Genomic DNA, 14011 nt, shown 5'->3' with positions numbered 1-14011 from the left:
TCCACCGGTTGTAAATTCAATTGATTGGACATGCTTTGGAAAGGCACACACCTGTCTATATAAGGTTCCACAGTTGACAGTGCATGTCAGAACAAAAACCAAGACATGAGGTCAAAGGAATTGTCCGTAGAGCTCCGAGACAGGATTGTGTCGAGGCACAGATCTGGGGAAGGGTACCAAAAAATGTCTGCAGCATAGAAGTGGCCTCCATCAGTCTTAAATTGAAGAACTTTGGAACCACCAAGACTCTTCCTAGAGCTGGCTGCACGGTCAACCTGAGCAATCGGGGGAGTAGGGCCTTGGTCAAGGAGGTGGCCAAGAACCCGATGGTCACTCTGACAGATCTGGGGACTGGGGATGGGAGAACCTTCCAGAAAGACAACCATCTCTGCCGCATTCCACTAATCAGGCCTTTATGGTAGAGTGGCCAGATGGAAGCCACTCCTCAGTTAAAGGCACATGACAGCCTGCTTGGATTCTCTGGTCTGATGAAACCAACATTGAACTCTTTGTCCTGAATACCAAGCGTCACGTCTAGAGGAAACCTAGCACCATCCCTAAGGTGGTAGCAGCATCGACTAGTCAGGATTGAGGGAAAGGTGAACGGAGAAAGTACAGAGGGATCCTTGAGGGATAATTGATGAAAACCTACTCCAGAGCGCTCTGGACCTCAGACTGGGTCAAAGGTCCACCTTCCAACAGGATGACGACCCTAAGCAAACAATCAAGACAAAGCAGGAGTGGCTTCGGGATGTCTCTGAATGTCCTTGAGTGGCCCAGCCAGACCCCGGACTTAAACCAGCAACGCTCCCCATCCAACCTGACAGAGCTTGAGAGAATCTGCAGAGAATAAATGGGAGAAACTCCCCAAATACAGGTGTGCCAAGGTTGTAGCGTCATACCCAAGAAGACTCTAGGCTGTACTCGCTGCCAAAGGTGATTCAACAAAGTACTGAGTAAAGGGTCTGAATTATGTAAATGTGATATTTCCAAAAACCTGTTCGTTCCGTCATTATGTGGAAAAAGTCAAGGGGTCTGAATACTTTCTTAATGCACTGTAGATGGGAGGGGAAATAGAGCAGCTGAAGGATGGGATTAAAAATAACTATTGTAAAATATGTGTCCGTAAAATGTATATTGTGTGTATAAGCTGGAAGGAGAAGCCTAAGTGTTGTTTTCCATTAGTTTACTCCAATTAGTGGTGGGGTTAGGGGAACATAATAATGTCAAATATATTTTCCTTTATGTTCCCCTAACCCCATCATGATGCAGACAATTACATTGATGGAAGCTACAATCTATATGTCATATTAAAGCTGACATAGCCCCCCAAAACATAGGCAGAACCTACTTCCCTGTTTGGCAATGTCTGTGATGTTAGCTAGCTAAGCTCATGCACAGAAACATGTCATCGGGTCCAACGGTCATCAAATCAAAAAGGCACTCCTTCGATATAAAGTTGTTTTTAACAAAAATGAAAACGTGTTTCACTTTCAAGAGGTTGGAGTAATAACATGTTCAAGTACTTAACACATAGCTTGAATCTTTGTGTTTGGGTTCAGAGAAAATTCACAAGGAAGGATTTTTCACTTCTCAAACACTTGCCTGGGCCTGGTTTCCGATGGAACTCACAAGTGTTTTGACAATGTATCTTTCCGACAACGGCCGTTTCCCAAAACACCATGCAGAGAGAACAGTTGCTAAGGGCATCATTGGAGCATGTGTCGATATAGATTAGAGGTCGACCGAATAATCAGAATGGCCGATTCAAGTTTTCATAACAGATTCTTTATTTTTTTTACACCGTTATTTAACTAGGCAGGTCAGTTAAGAACACATTCTTATTTTCAATGACAGCCTAGGAACAGTGGGTTAACTGCCTTGTTCAGGGGCAGAACGACAGATTTTTACCTTGTCAGCTCAGGGATTCAATCTTGCAACCTTACAGTTAACTAGTCCAACGCTCTAACCACCTGACTCATTGTACTCCACGAGGAGCCTGCCTGTTACGCAAATGCAGTAAGAAGCACAGGTAAGTTGCTAACTAGCATTAAACTTATCTTATAAAAAACAATCAATCATAATCACTAGTTAACTACACATGGTTAATGATATTACTAGTTTATCCATCTGTCCTGCGTTGCATATTATCGATGCGGTGCGCATTCGCGAAAAAGGACTGTCGTTGCGCCAACGGGTACCTAACCATAAACATCAATGCCTTTCTTAAAATCAAAACACAAGTATATATTTTAAACCTGAATATTTAGTTAATATTGCCTGCTAACATGAATTTCTTTCAACTAGGTAAATTGCAACAGACTCAGGGTATATGCAGCAGTTCCGGCCGCCTGGCTCGTTGCGAACAGTGTGAAGACTATTTCTTCCTAACAAAGACAGCCAACTTCACCAAACGGGGGATGATTTAACAGAAGCGCATTTGCGAAAAAAGCGCAATCGTTGCACGACTGTACCTAACCATAAACACCAATGCCTTTCTTAAAAGCAATACACAGAAGTATATATATATTTTTAAACCTGCATATTTAGCTAAAAGAAATCCAGGTTAGCAGGCAATATTAACCAGGTGAAATTGTGTCACTTCTCTTGCGTTCATTTCACGCAGAGTCGGGGTATATGCAACAGTTTGGGCTTGTTACGAACTAATTTGCCAGAATTTTACGTAATTATGACATAACATTTAAGGTTTTACAATGTAACAGCAATATTTAGACTTTTAGCCGTTTATGACTTCAAGCCTATCTGCTCCCGAGATTAGGCTGGTGTAATCAATGTGAAATGTCTAGCTAGTTAGCTGGGTGTGCGCTAATAGCGTTTCAAACATCACTCACTCTGAGACTTGGAGTAGTTGTTCCCCCCCTTGCTTTGCAAGGGCCACAGCTTTTGTGGAGCGATGGGTAACGATGCTTCGAGGGTGGCTGTTGTCGATGTGTTCCTGGTTCGAGCCCAGGTAGGGGCGAGGAGAGGGACGGAAGCTATACTGTTACACTGACAATACTAAAGTGCCACTAAACCCTGAACCTCAACTAAATATTGTAATAAATAATGTGGAAATTGAGCAATACTAAACTGCTGGAGTAACTCTGGATTGTAAACTGTCATGGTCAAAACATGTTGATATAACAGTAGCTAAGATGGTGAGAAGTATGTCCGTAATAAAGCACTACTCTACCTTCTTAACAGCACTATCAATAAGGCAGGTCCTACAGGCCCTAGTTTCTACCTTCGTAACACTATCAACAAGGCAGGTCCTACAGGCCCTAATTTCTACCTTCTTAACAGCACTATCAACAAGGCAGGTCCTAGAGGCCCTAGTTTCTACCTTCGTAACACTATCAACAAGGCAGGTCCTACAGGCCCTAATTTCTACCTTTGTAACACTATCAACAAGGCAGGTCCTGCAGGCCCTAGTTTTGTTACGCCTGGTCTACTGTTTAGTCAATTGGTCACGTGCCACAAAATAGAACAGAGCAGCACAGAGATCTATAATTAATAATATGCATGTCAATCTCTCCTGACTGAAAGTGGAAGAGAGATGGACTTCATCACTACTTGTATTTGTGAGAGGTATTGACATGTTGAATGCACAGCTCGGACACCCATGCACAGCCCACAAGACAAGACATACAAATACACTTTATGGAACAGCAGGGACTGTGAAACACAAAAAACAGACACAGACACATGCATACACAAACACAATAACATATGCACTATACACACACAGGTACACATTATTTTGTGTTGTATATGTGTGGTAGAGTAGGGGCCAGAGGACAAACACTTAATGTGAAATCTGTTGTGAATGTATTGTATAACTGCCTTAATGTTGCTGGACCCCAAGAAGAGTAGCTGCTGTCTTGGCAGCAGGTAATGGGGATTCATATTAAATACAAACACAGACTTACCAGGTGAACCCAAGTGAAAGCTAGGATCCCTTATTGATGTCATCTGTTAAATCCACTTCAATAAGTGTCGATGAAGGGGAGGAAACAGGTCAATTAAGTATGTTTAAGCCTTGAGACATGGATTGTGTGTGGTCAACTCAGTGGGTGAATGGGTAAGACAAAAAATGTAAGTGCCTTTGAACGGGGTATGGTAGTAGATGCCAGGTGCACCGGTTTAAGTGTGTCAAAGAACTACAATGCTGCTGGGTATTTCACACTCAAGTTTCCTGTGTGTATCATGAATGATCCACCACCCAAAGGACATCCTGACAACAGTGTGACATCAACGCTTTCGACAGCTTGTAGCCCAAATAATTGAGGCTGTTCTGAGGCCAAAAGGGGATGTTCCTAATGTGTTGTACACTCAGTGCATGTATTATGTTTAGAAATGATAGTCTACTCAAAATATGACATTACAGTATTCAGACGTAGCCTATAAACGTCAATGGAAAAATGAGATATACTCTCGCCTATAGCATGAAACCATCAGTCAGAAAAGGTGAGTCATTTATTCTGCAATGATCATGGAAATGAAATAAATAGTTGGAACTAGATGTCTACTTGATTGAGGAAAAATGTGCATACTATGACTTGCTACCCGTTTTTGTTATGAATAAGTGTCATATTCATGAACTAGGCTACTTTAGCCTCCTTGCAATGTAATACTTCAACCACTAGAATCTGTCCTAAGCATGGTCTAAGTTTGCTGGAGGACAAGCAAATTCTCACGTCTAGTTCAGTTTTTATAAATGCCACATTTTACGTGAAAACATGCAATGCTAGCGTTAGGTTTGGGGCATATTGAGTATAGACAACGTCTATAAAGAGGCGACGTGATTTGAGTTATCGCAACGCGAGACTACTGGAACTAACCACTTACTGTTGTGCTTAATGTTGCTATGTGAGTTTCTTGTAATTGGGCATTTGGCTACATTGTTGCAAGTTCTGTTCCAAATATATCAACTAATCACAAATGTGCAGTTACTTTACCTAATGCAAATTGGGGTTAGTGATATTAAATCATTATGATCCGTTAAACTGGTTAAATAGATGTCCATATAAGGCATCGAATTCAGCACAACAACAACATATACAGACTCGACCGACGCTGGAGGAAAAAACAAGACAGTCCGCGGATATCTGCTCCTGAGCAGGCAGTATTGCGCCCAAGGAAATTATTCTTCATGAATGTTTTCGAAACTGGAAATATTCTAATAACGATTAATGAACGTATGCAAATGACAATAGGCTGTGTTGCAGTGAAATTGTTATCTTACCTTTAATTGTATAGCTAGCTACCTGTCGTTTTCTTCTTACACCCTACTGTCTTTGGCATATTATGCGGAAGACTAAACTGTCACTCGAATACAGCGGAAATACTTGATTCCGTCGGACAGGAAATGGGGTGATAATGGGCGCGTTCGAGTGGATCACTTTTGTCAAGTCTCCTTCCAAAGTGTGTCGCATTAGCGCAGGGTTTCCCAAACTCGGTCCTGGGGCCCCACCTGGGTGCACGTTTTGGCTTTTACCCGAGCACTCCCCAGCTGATTCAAATAATCAAAACTTGATGAGTTGGTTATTTGAATTAGCTATGTAGTGCCAGGACAAAAACAAAAAAGTGGTGTGTTAAAATCCATTGAATCAGTTTTATTTGGAAATGATTTAGTAAGTAATGCTTAAAATCTAAGTCTAGTTGTCTTATTTTAATTATTTCAATAAAATATGGGGGGTGGGGTGGTGTTATCACCATTAGTAGCCGCACTATGGGGCTATTTGATGTAGTCTTTTTAACTCACCTGCAATTACATTTTCTTTGTTCTTTCTTAGTAGTTCCTTTTCTATACAATCCATTATGTATAATTGCACTAGATATTGTTTGAATAATACAAGACTTTAAAATTACATTCGGGAGCATAGGTCACAAATAAAGCTATCCCCACTAAAATTGGAGCACAACTCATGAGCCCACCTCCAGCACTGCTCACGCCTAATCCAGTCCCCACCTGTGACTGAAAACAGAGGGAGATGCAATTGAAAAGCTCTCATTAAAAATGTTTAGCTAGCTATCCAGTAATATGACATGAAATGCTGTGTAAAATTGCTAAAAGGCTATAAAGTAACATTAACTTTAATCTATCAGTCACTAGTGGGAACATTCACAACTGCAATTAAGTTACATTACCTTTTTAATGTATTGTAATGACATGGCTAGATCATAAATTAACAAATGTCCAGACCGAGGGATTGAGTTTACGAATTCCTGTTTTATTAACCCAACTCAACACAGGCTACTGTTTGGGTGTAGCCCTCGCGAAATAAGCCAAGGATAACAGTATAAAACAACCATCACCATCTCTTGTTAAGAAAAAAAGTAAGAGAGAGAACAATAGCTAAGCATGGTCTTAAACTTGCGGTGCTCCACCCCCCGCCGCTCCACCAACACAACAAATGAACAGCATAACTCATAACACACAGCTGTTTCTGTGGATCGCCACAGTATTCTAATTCAGACAATCTGGTAGTGAGGTTGCTAGCTAGCACTCCTAGCAGCTTATGCTAACTAGCTAGCTGGCTAGCAGTGAAGTTGCTCGCTACCAAGTTAGCATAAACTAGCCCAAACTTGGTTAGTCATTGTCTAATGACAGGTAGAAACACATTCATAACCATGAAGGGGTAACCAGCCCCCAGGGGCCAGTTACCCCGTAGGGGGGGGCGAGTTGCCCCCAACACACTCATGCAACATATTACTAGTTTACAACAACAAAAATCTAAATTTTGCTCTCTAAACAAGTGGATTATTTGTCTTAATGCTTTCCTACTTGTATATTTAGAAAACAATTATAGATCTAACTTCATTGGAATATATCTTCAACTTTTTCAATGACAAAAAATGTGATATACTGCCTTCCTGTTGGACAACTACGTGTCCGACTTTCAGCTGTCGCACCTCCACCGACTTCACTCCTGGACTTTCGTCTACAGTCTGTTGTGTTCACCTTATTACTCAAACGAGCCCAATATTTCGACCTTGTGTGGGCTTATGGGATATGTAGTCTAATAGTAAATGTATATTTTTTGGCCAAGTAGGTTTTTCTTTATGAGATTATCCATATCTTTATCATTGTGCAGAAAAAATGAGCCACTATTGGAAAAAGTAGGACAACATTTTTTGACAGTCAAATTGGATGTGAAGGAGAACAAAAAGGAACAATGAGGAGGTGGAGAGAGAGTGATGATGGAGGAGAAGAGCAAGGAGACATTCAAATGCTGAACAAAAGTATAAACGCAACATGCGACAATTTCAAAGATTTTACTGAGTTACAGTTTATATAAGGAAATCAGTCAATTCAAATATATTGATTAGATCCCAATCTATGGATTTCACGTGACTGGGAATAAATACATCATAGTGAAACACGAGTTGATGGTGGTGGATGAATGGCACAACAATAGGGCCTCAGGAGCTCATCACGGTATCTCTGTGCATTCAAATTGCCATCGATAAAATGCAATTGTGTTCGTTGTCCATAGCTTATGCCTACCTTATATTATAACCCCACCGCCACCATGGGGCACTCTGTTGAAAATGTTGACATTGGAAAACCGCTCGCCCACACGACGCCATACACGTAGTCTGTGGTTGTGAGGCTGGTCGACGTACTGCCAAAATCTCTAAAAACGACGGAGGCGGCTTATGGTAGAGAAATTCATATTAAATTCTCTGGCAACAGCTCTGGGGGACATTCCTGCATGCCAATTGCACGCTCCCTAAAAAGAAGGGCAGCAAGCTACTGTATCGACTTTAGTTTTCGAGTTGATCCATCTTTGTCGAGGGAGAAGCTGTTTTTTTCGTATTGTGTATATTTATTTCTTCTGAACACATTTGAGTTTGTTGGCAATGTCAAATCTTGCAAAGAAAATTGAAATAGTTACTTTTATGTTCGCTAGCTGGACAGGCAAATGCCTCAGAGTACTACACTGTACTATCCATGTTACTATCTCTGCTGATCACATCTGCTAATCCCGTTATCCGTATCTAAGGTAGTAGACAGCAGGTGACATCTCAAGAGAGAGATTTCCGTCCGATAAACTGCTATCATGTAAAGTATTTTTTATTAATTATTATTATTAATTATTTTATTTTAAATCAATTTATTTTGTTGTAGAAACGTGATGCCATTAATGCAAGATGTAAACACAGCAACCTTAGTAATGTAGCTAGCTTGCTAGCTAGTTACAATGAGGTGATCTGTTACTAGCTAGCAGGAGCAGATAACTTTATAGCTAGCATGTCATTCTGGGACAAGAAGCGTTTTAGCTTTCACTAATAATTCAGGACTACAAAAATCTAAAGGACAAGTGGTGTAAATCTAATACGGTCATCAAGGCAGGACACACTCATTTCATTCATACTGACAAATAAGAAATGCCACATTATCCCTGTCAATAGTTTGAGTAGGATGATTGCAGAGCACCCTGCCTCAGACAGTCAGGATGTTCATTTTCTAGCTCACAAACTTCTTTGCTGTGATTATTTATTTTATTAATTCTTGTCTCTCACTTTTGTCATGGAAATAATCATCAATAATGAAATGCCACATCAAGGTCAATCACCAATCAGGATATAGCTTTATTTAAAATGTATTAATAAAACAGATTATATATTGCCATAATGAAGCTGGTCGACAAACCACCCTTAGATGGTTCGTTGTGGGCCCAACGAGGGATTTGAGCCACAGCATTTTATAGCAAATTACATCCTCCTGACAAATGTATGGAATGTGTTAAAAGGTAAAAAAATAAAATATTGCACCCATACGGTCATAGGAAAATAGACAAGACAGCCTACTCTTATTCAAACGCCCTCTCCTTCTTCCTGTTGGTCCAACTCACAAACATGGCTATGAACTCTAAACTTCTTCAGAATTATCAGTATTATAAATCACCTTCAAATCAGTATTACAAATTACCTTAAATTCATCATCTGAATGGCATCAAACCACACTGGAAAGTCAGGGCAGAGGTCAGAGGTCATACAAACCCTTCAAAGAAGTGTTTCTTACTAAATTAGACAAATTAATGAAAAGTCAAATCTTTCGTACATATCGTATCCCAGGTGTACAGTAAGTTTCCAGTACATTTCCTATCCAAAGAATTTACATGTGTTCAATTAAAAGTCCATGTGTGTGTCCCCTTAAGATACCTCGGCACTAACCCATATTCATAACCGGTAAACTAACAATTGCAACCTGTTGCATTAATTTATTCAAAATATAAACCTGCTATTATTAGAATTCATTAGATTTAGGTAAATGTCCCATCTGATTAGACCACAGGAAATAAAACAAACACAACTCTCACACCCTTAGTGTTAGGGGGCAGTATTTTCATTTTTGGAAAAAAAACGTTCCCGTTTTAAAAGGGATATTTTGTCAGGAAAAGATGCTAGAATATGCCTATAATTGACAGCTTAAGGATAGAAAACACTCTATCGTTTCCAAAACTGTAAAGATATTCTCTGTGAGTATAACAGAACTGATGTTGCAGGCGAAAGCCTGAGAAAAATCCAATCCGGAAGTGCCACAGGTTTTGAAAGTGCTGCGTTCCAATGACTCCCAATTCAGCTGTGAATGTACCATCAACGAGCTTACGCTTTCTACGTATTCCCCAAGGTGTCTACAGCATTGTGACGTAGTTTTACGCATTCCTGTTGAAGAATAGCAGTAGGCGGCCACATTGCGTAAGTGGTCACATGGTGGCTCCGAGAAAGATTCTCGTGTAAAATACAGAGGTAGCCATTACTCCAATCGGTCCTAGTGAAAAACGAATTGTCCCAACGGATATATTATCGAATAGATATTAGAAAAAAACCTTGAGGATGGATTTTAAACAATGTTTGCTATGTTCCTGTCGATATTATGGAGCTAATTTGGAATATTTTTCAGTTTGTGGTGACCGCAATTTCCGGGCGATTTCTCAAATGTGAAGAACAAATGGAGCTATTTCGCCAACAAAAATAATATTTTGGGAGAAAATTAACTATGGCTGTCTACCTGGGAGTCTCTTGAGTGAAAACATCCCGAAGTTCATCAAAGGTAAACGATTTAATTTGATTGCTTTTCTGATTTCTGTGACAAGGTTGCCTGCTGCTAGCAAGGCATAATGCTATGCTAGGCTATGATAAACTTAAACAAATGCTTGTCTAGCGTTGGCTGTAAAGCATATTTAGAAAATCTGAGATGACAGGGTGATTAACAAAAGGCTAAGCTGTGTTCCAATATATTTCACTTGTGATTTTCATGAATAGGAATATTTTCTAGGAAGATTTATGTCCGTTGCGTTATGCTAATTAGTGTCAGATGATGACAACGGTCCCGTTCACGGGATGGGGTGTCACTACAGGTTAAACTTGATCTGAACTGTCCAATGGAGACAAGCAAGTCTAATTTCAAGATGGCCTAAAGGCTATTCCATGAGCTGTGGGCATACAAACTAAAAGCTTTTTCCCCCAGGTCAGTGGAGACCCGCGGGACCTCCAGAACCAGCCAGACCAGAGAGTGGGTCTAAAAATGGCTGGATCTCCAGTTAATAAGTGAGCTGAAGTCATCTCCGAAGAACCGCTTTAAATACAAAAAGTTGACAATGCTGGGCCCTTCTCGTAGTCAGAGACTCCCAGCCAACAGAACTATTGTGTACAAAATGCAGTGATGTAACGAAAATGTTCCCAAGTGATAAAAAAACAGTGCTGTCTACCATTCTGGTAATCAGAACATTTAGACTGATTCGAAAGGTTTTAAAGCAGAGGTTGCTGCAGGCATTTCGATTATATCACCGTAATCAGGTACTGAGAGAAGCGTTGCTTGAAAAATATTCCTTCTACTTTCCAAAGCGAGACCGTTTTTTTATATATAAAAAAACAATCTTAATGTGTGTTTTAAAAAGAGAGCTTATCATCAATCTAAATACCCAAGTATTTATAATGGGGAACTTGCAACATTTGGGATCCCTTCAATGAGGAAATATGCAGGTCCTCAGGATCAATATTATGAGACAAAGAGAACAACAAACTTGGTCAAACCCATGCTGAAGGTCATGAATGGCCTGCTGTACTGAAGAGGCACAGGACTAAATGACTGTATCATCCACATAGAGATGAATGTTACAGAGAGCATCATGAAGAACAAGGAACACACCAGGCAGGTCCGAGATACTGTTGTGAAGAAGTTTAAAGCCGATTTTGGATACAAAAAGATTTCCCAAGCTTTAAACATCCCAAGGAGCACTGTGCAAGCGATAATATTGAAATGGAAGGAGTATCAGACCACTGCAAATCTACCAAGACCTGGCCGTCCCTCTAAACTTTCAGCTCATACAAGGAGAAGACTGATCAGAGATGCAGCCAAGAGGCCCATGATCACTCTGGATGAACTGCAAAGATCTACAGCTGAGGTGGGAGACTCTGTCCATAGGACAACAATCAGTCGTATATTGCACAAATCTGGCCTTTATGGAAAAGTGGCAAGAAGAAAGCCATTTCTTAAAGATATCCATAAAAAGTGTTGTTTAAAGTTTGCCACAAGCCACCTGGGAGACACACCAAACATGTGGAAGAAGGTGCTCTGGTCAGATGAAACCAAAATTGAACTTTTTGGCAACAATGCAAAACGATATGTTTGGCGTAAAAGCAACACAGCTCATCACACCATCCCCACTGTCAAACATGGTGGTGGCAGCATCATGTTTTGGGCCTGCTTTTCTTCAGCAGGGACAGGGAAGATGGTTAAAATTGATGGGAAGATGGATGGAGCCAAATACAGGACCATTCTGGAAGAAAACCTGATGGAGTCTGCAAAAGACCTGAGACTGGGACGGAGATTTGTCTTCCAACAAGACAATGATCCAAAACATAAAGCAAAATCTACAATGGAATGGTTCAAAAATAAACATATCCAGGTGTTAGAATGGCCAAGTCAAAGTCCAGACCTGAATCCAATTGAGAATCTGTGGAAAGAACTGAAAACTGCTGTTCACAAATGCTCTCCATCCAACCTCACTGAGCTCGAGCTGTTTTGCAAGGAGGAATGGGGAAAATTTTCAGTCTCTCGGTGTGCAAAACTGATAGAAACATACCCCAAGCGACTTACAGCTGTAATCGCAGCAAAAGGTGGCGCTACAAAGTATTAACTTAAGGGGGCTGAATAATTTTGCACGCCCAATTTTTCAGTTTTTGATTTGTTAAAAAAGTTTGAAATATCCAATAAATGTCGTTCCACTTCATGATTGTGTCCCACTTGTTGTTGATTCTTCACAAAAAAATACAGTTTTATATCTTTATGTTTGAAGCCTGAAATTTGGCAAAAGGTCGCATAGTTCAAGGGGGCCGAATACTTTCGCAAGGCACTGTATATGTGTGTATGTATATATATATATATGTATGTGTATGTGTATGTATATATATGTATGTATATATATATATATGTATGTATGCAAATTAATTACTTAAAAATCATACAATGTGATTTTCTGGATTTTTGTTTTAGATTCCATCTCTCACAGTTGAAGTGTACCTATGATAAAAATGACAGACCTCTACATGCTTTGTAAGTAGGAAAACCTGCAAAATCATCAGTGTATCAAATACTTGTTCTCCCCACTGTACATGGGTGGGGGCCTTTCAATATGGGGCCCGGGCACACAAATGCTCCTAAAAAGAAGCATGTATTGATGGCAGTTCTAACGCTTCCATCAGAGGCCCAGGCTTTTGGCATAGATGGCAACGCTCTCATTTCTGGACTGTACGATTGAGCCCCCCACGGCACTGTTAGTAGGAAAGTTATTCATTTTAACCACCTGAATATCCTCACGTATCTGAAACTCAAACGTTCATTTCCCAACTGCTTTGTACCTCTGTACCTTATATTCCAAAGCAACCACATTATGCATGCCGTCCATGGTATTGGGCAGATGCTATTTGAGAACTCATCTGGTTTACAAATCAAACTCTAGTTATCTTATTGCAGAGCACATTGTACAACTGTTTTTTTTAGAAAATATTATATTGTATTACAAGGTATGCTTTATGTGTAGGCTATGCCATATGTATTGGCTAATATGCAGCTGTCGCTTTTAAACCCTCATTCTAGCATACATGACACACACACACATCTTTCTATCTATCTGCTTTTATTTGGGTTTCTATGCAAAGTATGTTTCTTTAAGCCTGCAGCTAGTTATTTGAAATGAGACATACTGTATGCATCATGCCAAAACATCATTCAACAATTTAATTAACTGACAGAGAGATGGCTAATGAAACACAAGTTGACATTTACAGTAGGCTTGTCTGTAACATTGGCTAGCTTTCAATAAATTGGCTAAATGGTAAACAGATTTATCTCGTCATATTGTCAAGACAATTCGTATTGTATGCAACATATTTCAAGTGCACTCAAAAACAGATATTTCTATTTTTTCAGTCTGGGAGCTAGCTAGCTATGTATATGTTCCTCTTCTCACGTTTTCACAAGAAGCTGTGTTTACATCATAGATAGAAGCATAGCCTTCATCACGAGGTGTATGTACGGGAGTTCTGATTGGTTTTAAGTTTAGTAGTTGAGCAAATTTTTCTTAGCGGCTGAGTTTTGGGGAGGCAGGGTAGCCTAGTGGTTAGAGTGTTGGACTAGTAACCGAAAGGTTGCAAGTTCAAATCCCGAGCTGACAAGGTACAAATCTGTCGTTCTGCCCCTGAACAGGTTCTGTTCCTAGGCTGTCATTGAAAATAAGAATTTGTTCTAAACTGACTTGCCTAGTAAAATAAAGGTAGAAAAAAAGTATATATGTTTCAGGAGAAAATGTGTAAGAATTGGGCCAACAAATTTGTGTCACAAGAATGTTTTACCGTCATATACAAACAAATCTGTTCCTCCCTTAAGGCTTCGGCCAACCACCTATCTGTCCTCAATTCACAGCAGATTTCACAACACATTATGTGTGTGCCCTCAGTCCACTACTTCACTAGCACATATCTACGACATAAAATGCAC

The 14011-nt window shown here is 40.1% G+C and overlaps 1 protein-coding gene across 4 annotated transcripts in view; it reads right to left on the bottom strand.

Moving 5' to 3' along the window:
* The window catches only part of stard3nl (STARD3 N-terminal like), a 31653-nt gene extending 26302 nt beyond the window's left edge, over window positions 1–5351 (bottom strand). For all 4 annotated transcript variants that reach the window (XR_010452103.1, XR_010452105.1, XM_064942834.1 and 1 more), the window contains exon 1: window positions 5246–5351. The gene's annotated coding sequence lies outside the window, so the exon portion shown is untranslated. The remainder of the gene's footprint in view (window positions 1–5245) is intronic.
* Window positions 5352–14011: the final 8660 nt, after the last annotated feature.

This window comes from Oncorhynchus masou, chromosome 3 (assembly GCF_036934945.1).
Source record: "Oncorhynchus masou masou isolate Uvic2021 chromosome 3, UVic_Omas_1.1, whole genome shotgun sequence".
Taxonomy (NCBI): Eukaryota; Metazoa; Chordata; class Actinopteri; order Salmoniformes; family Salmonidae; genus Oncorhynchus; species Oncorhynchus masou.
The sequence above is the reverse complement of the archived record's forward strand: the minus strand, read 5'-3'. Positions and strand labels throughout refer to the sequence as shown.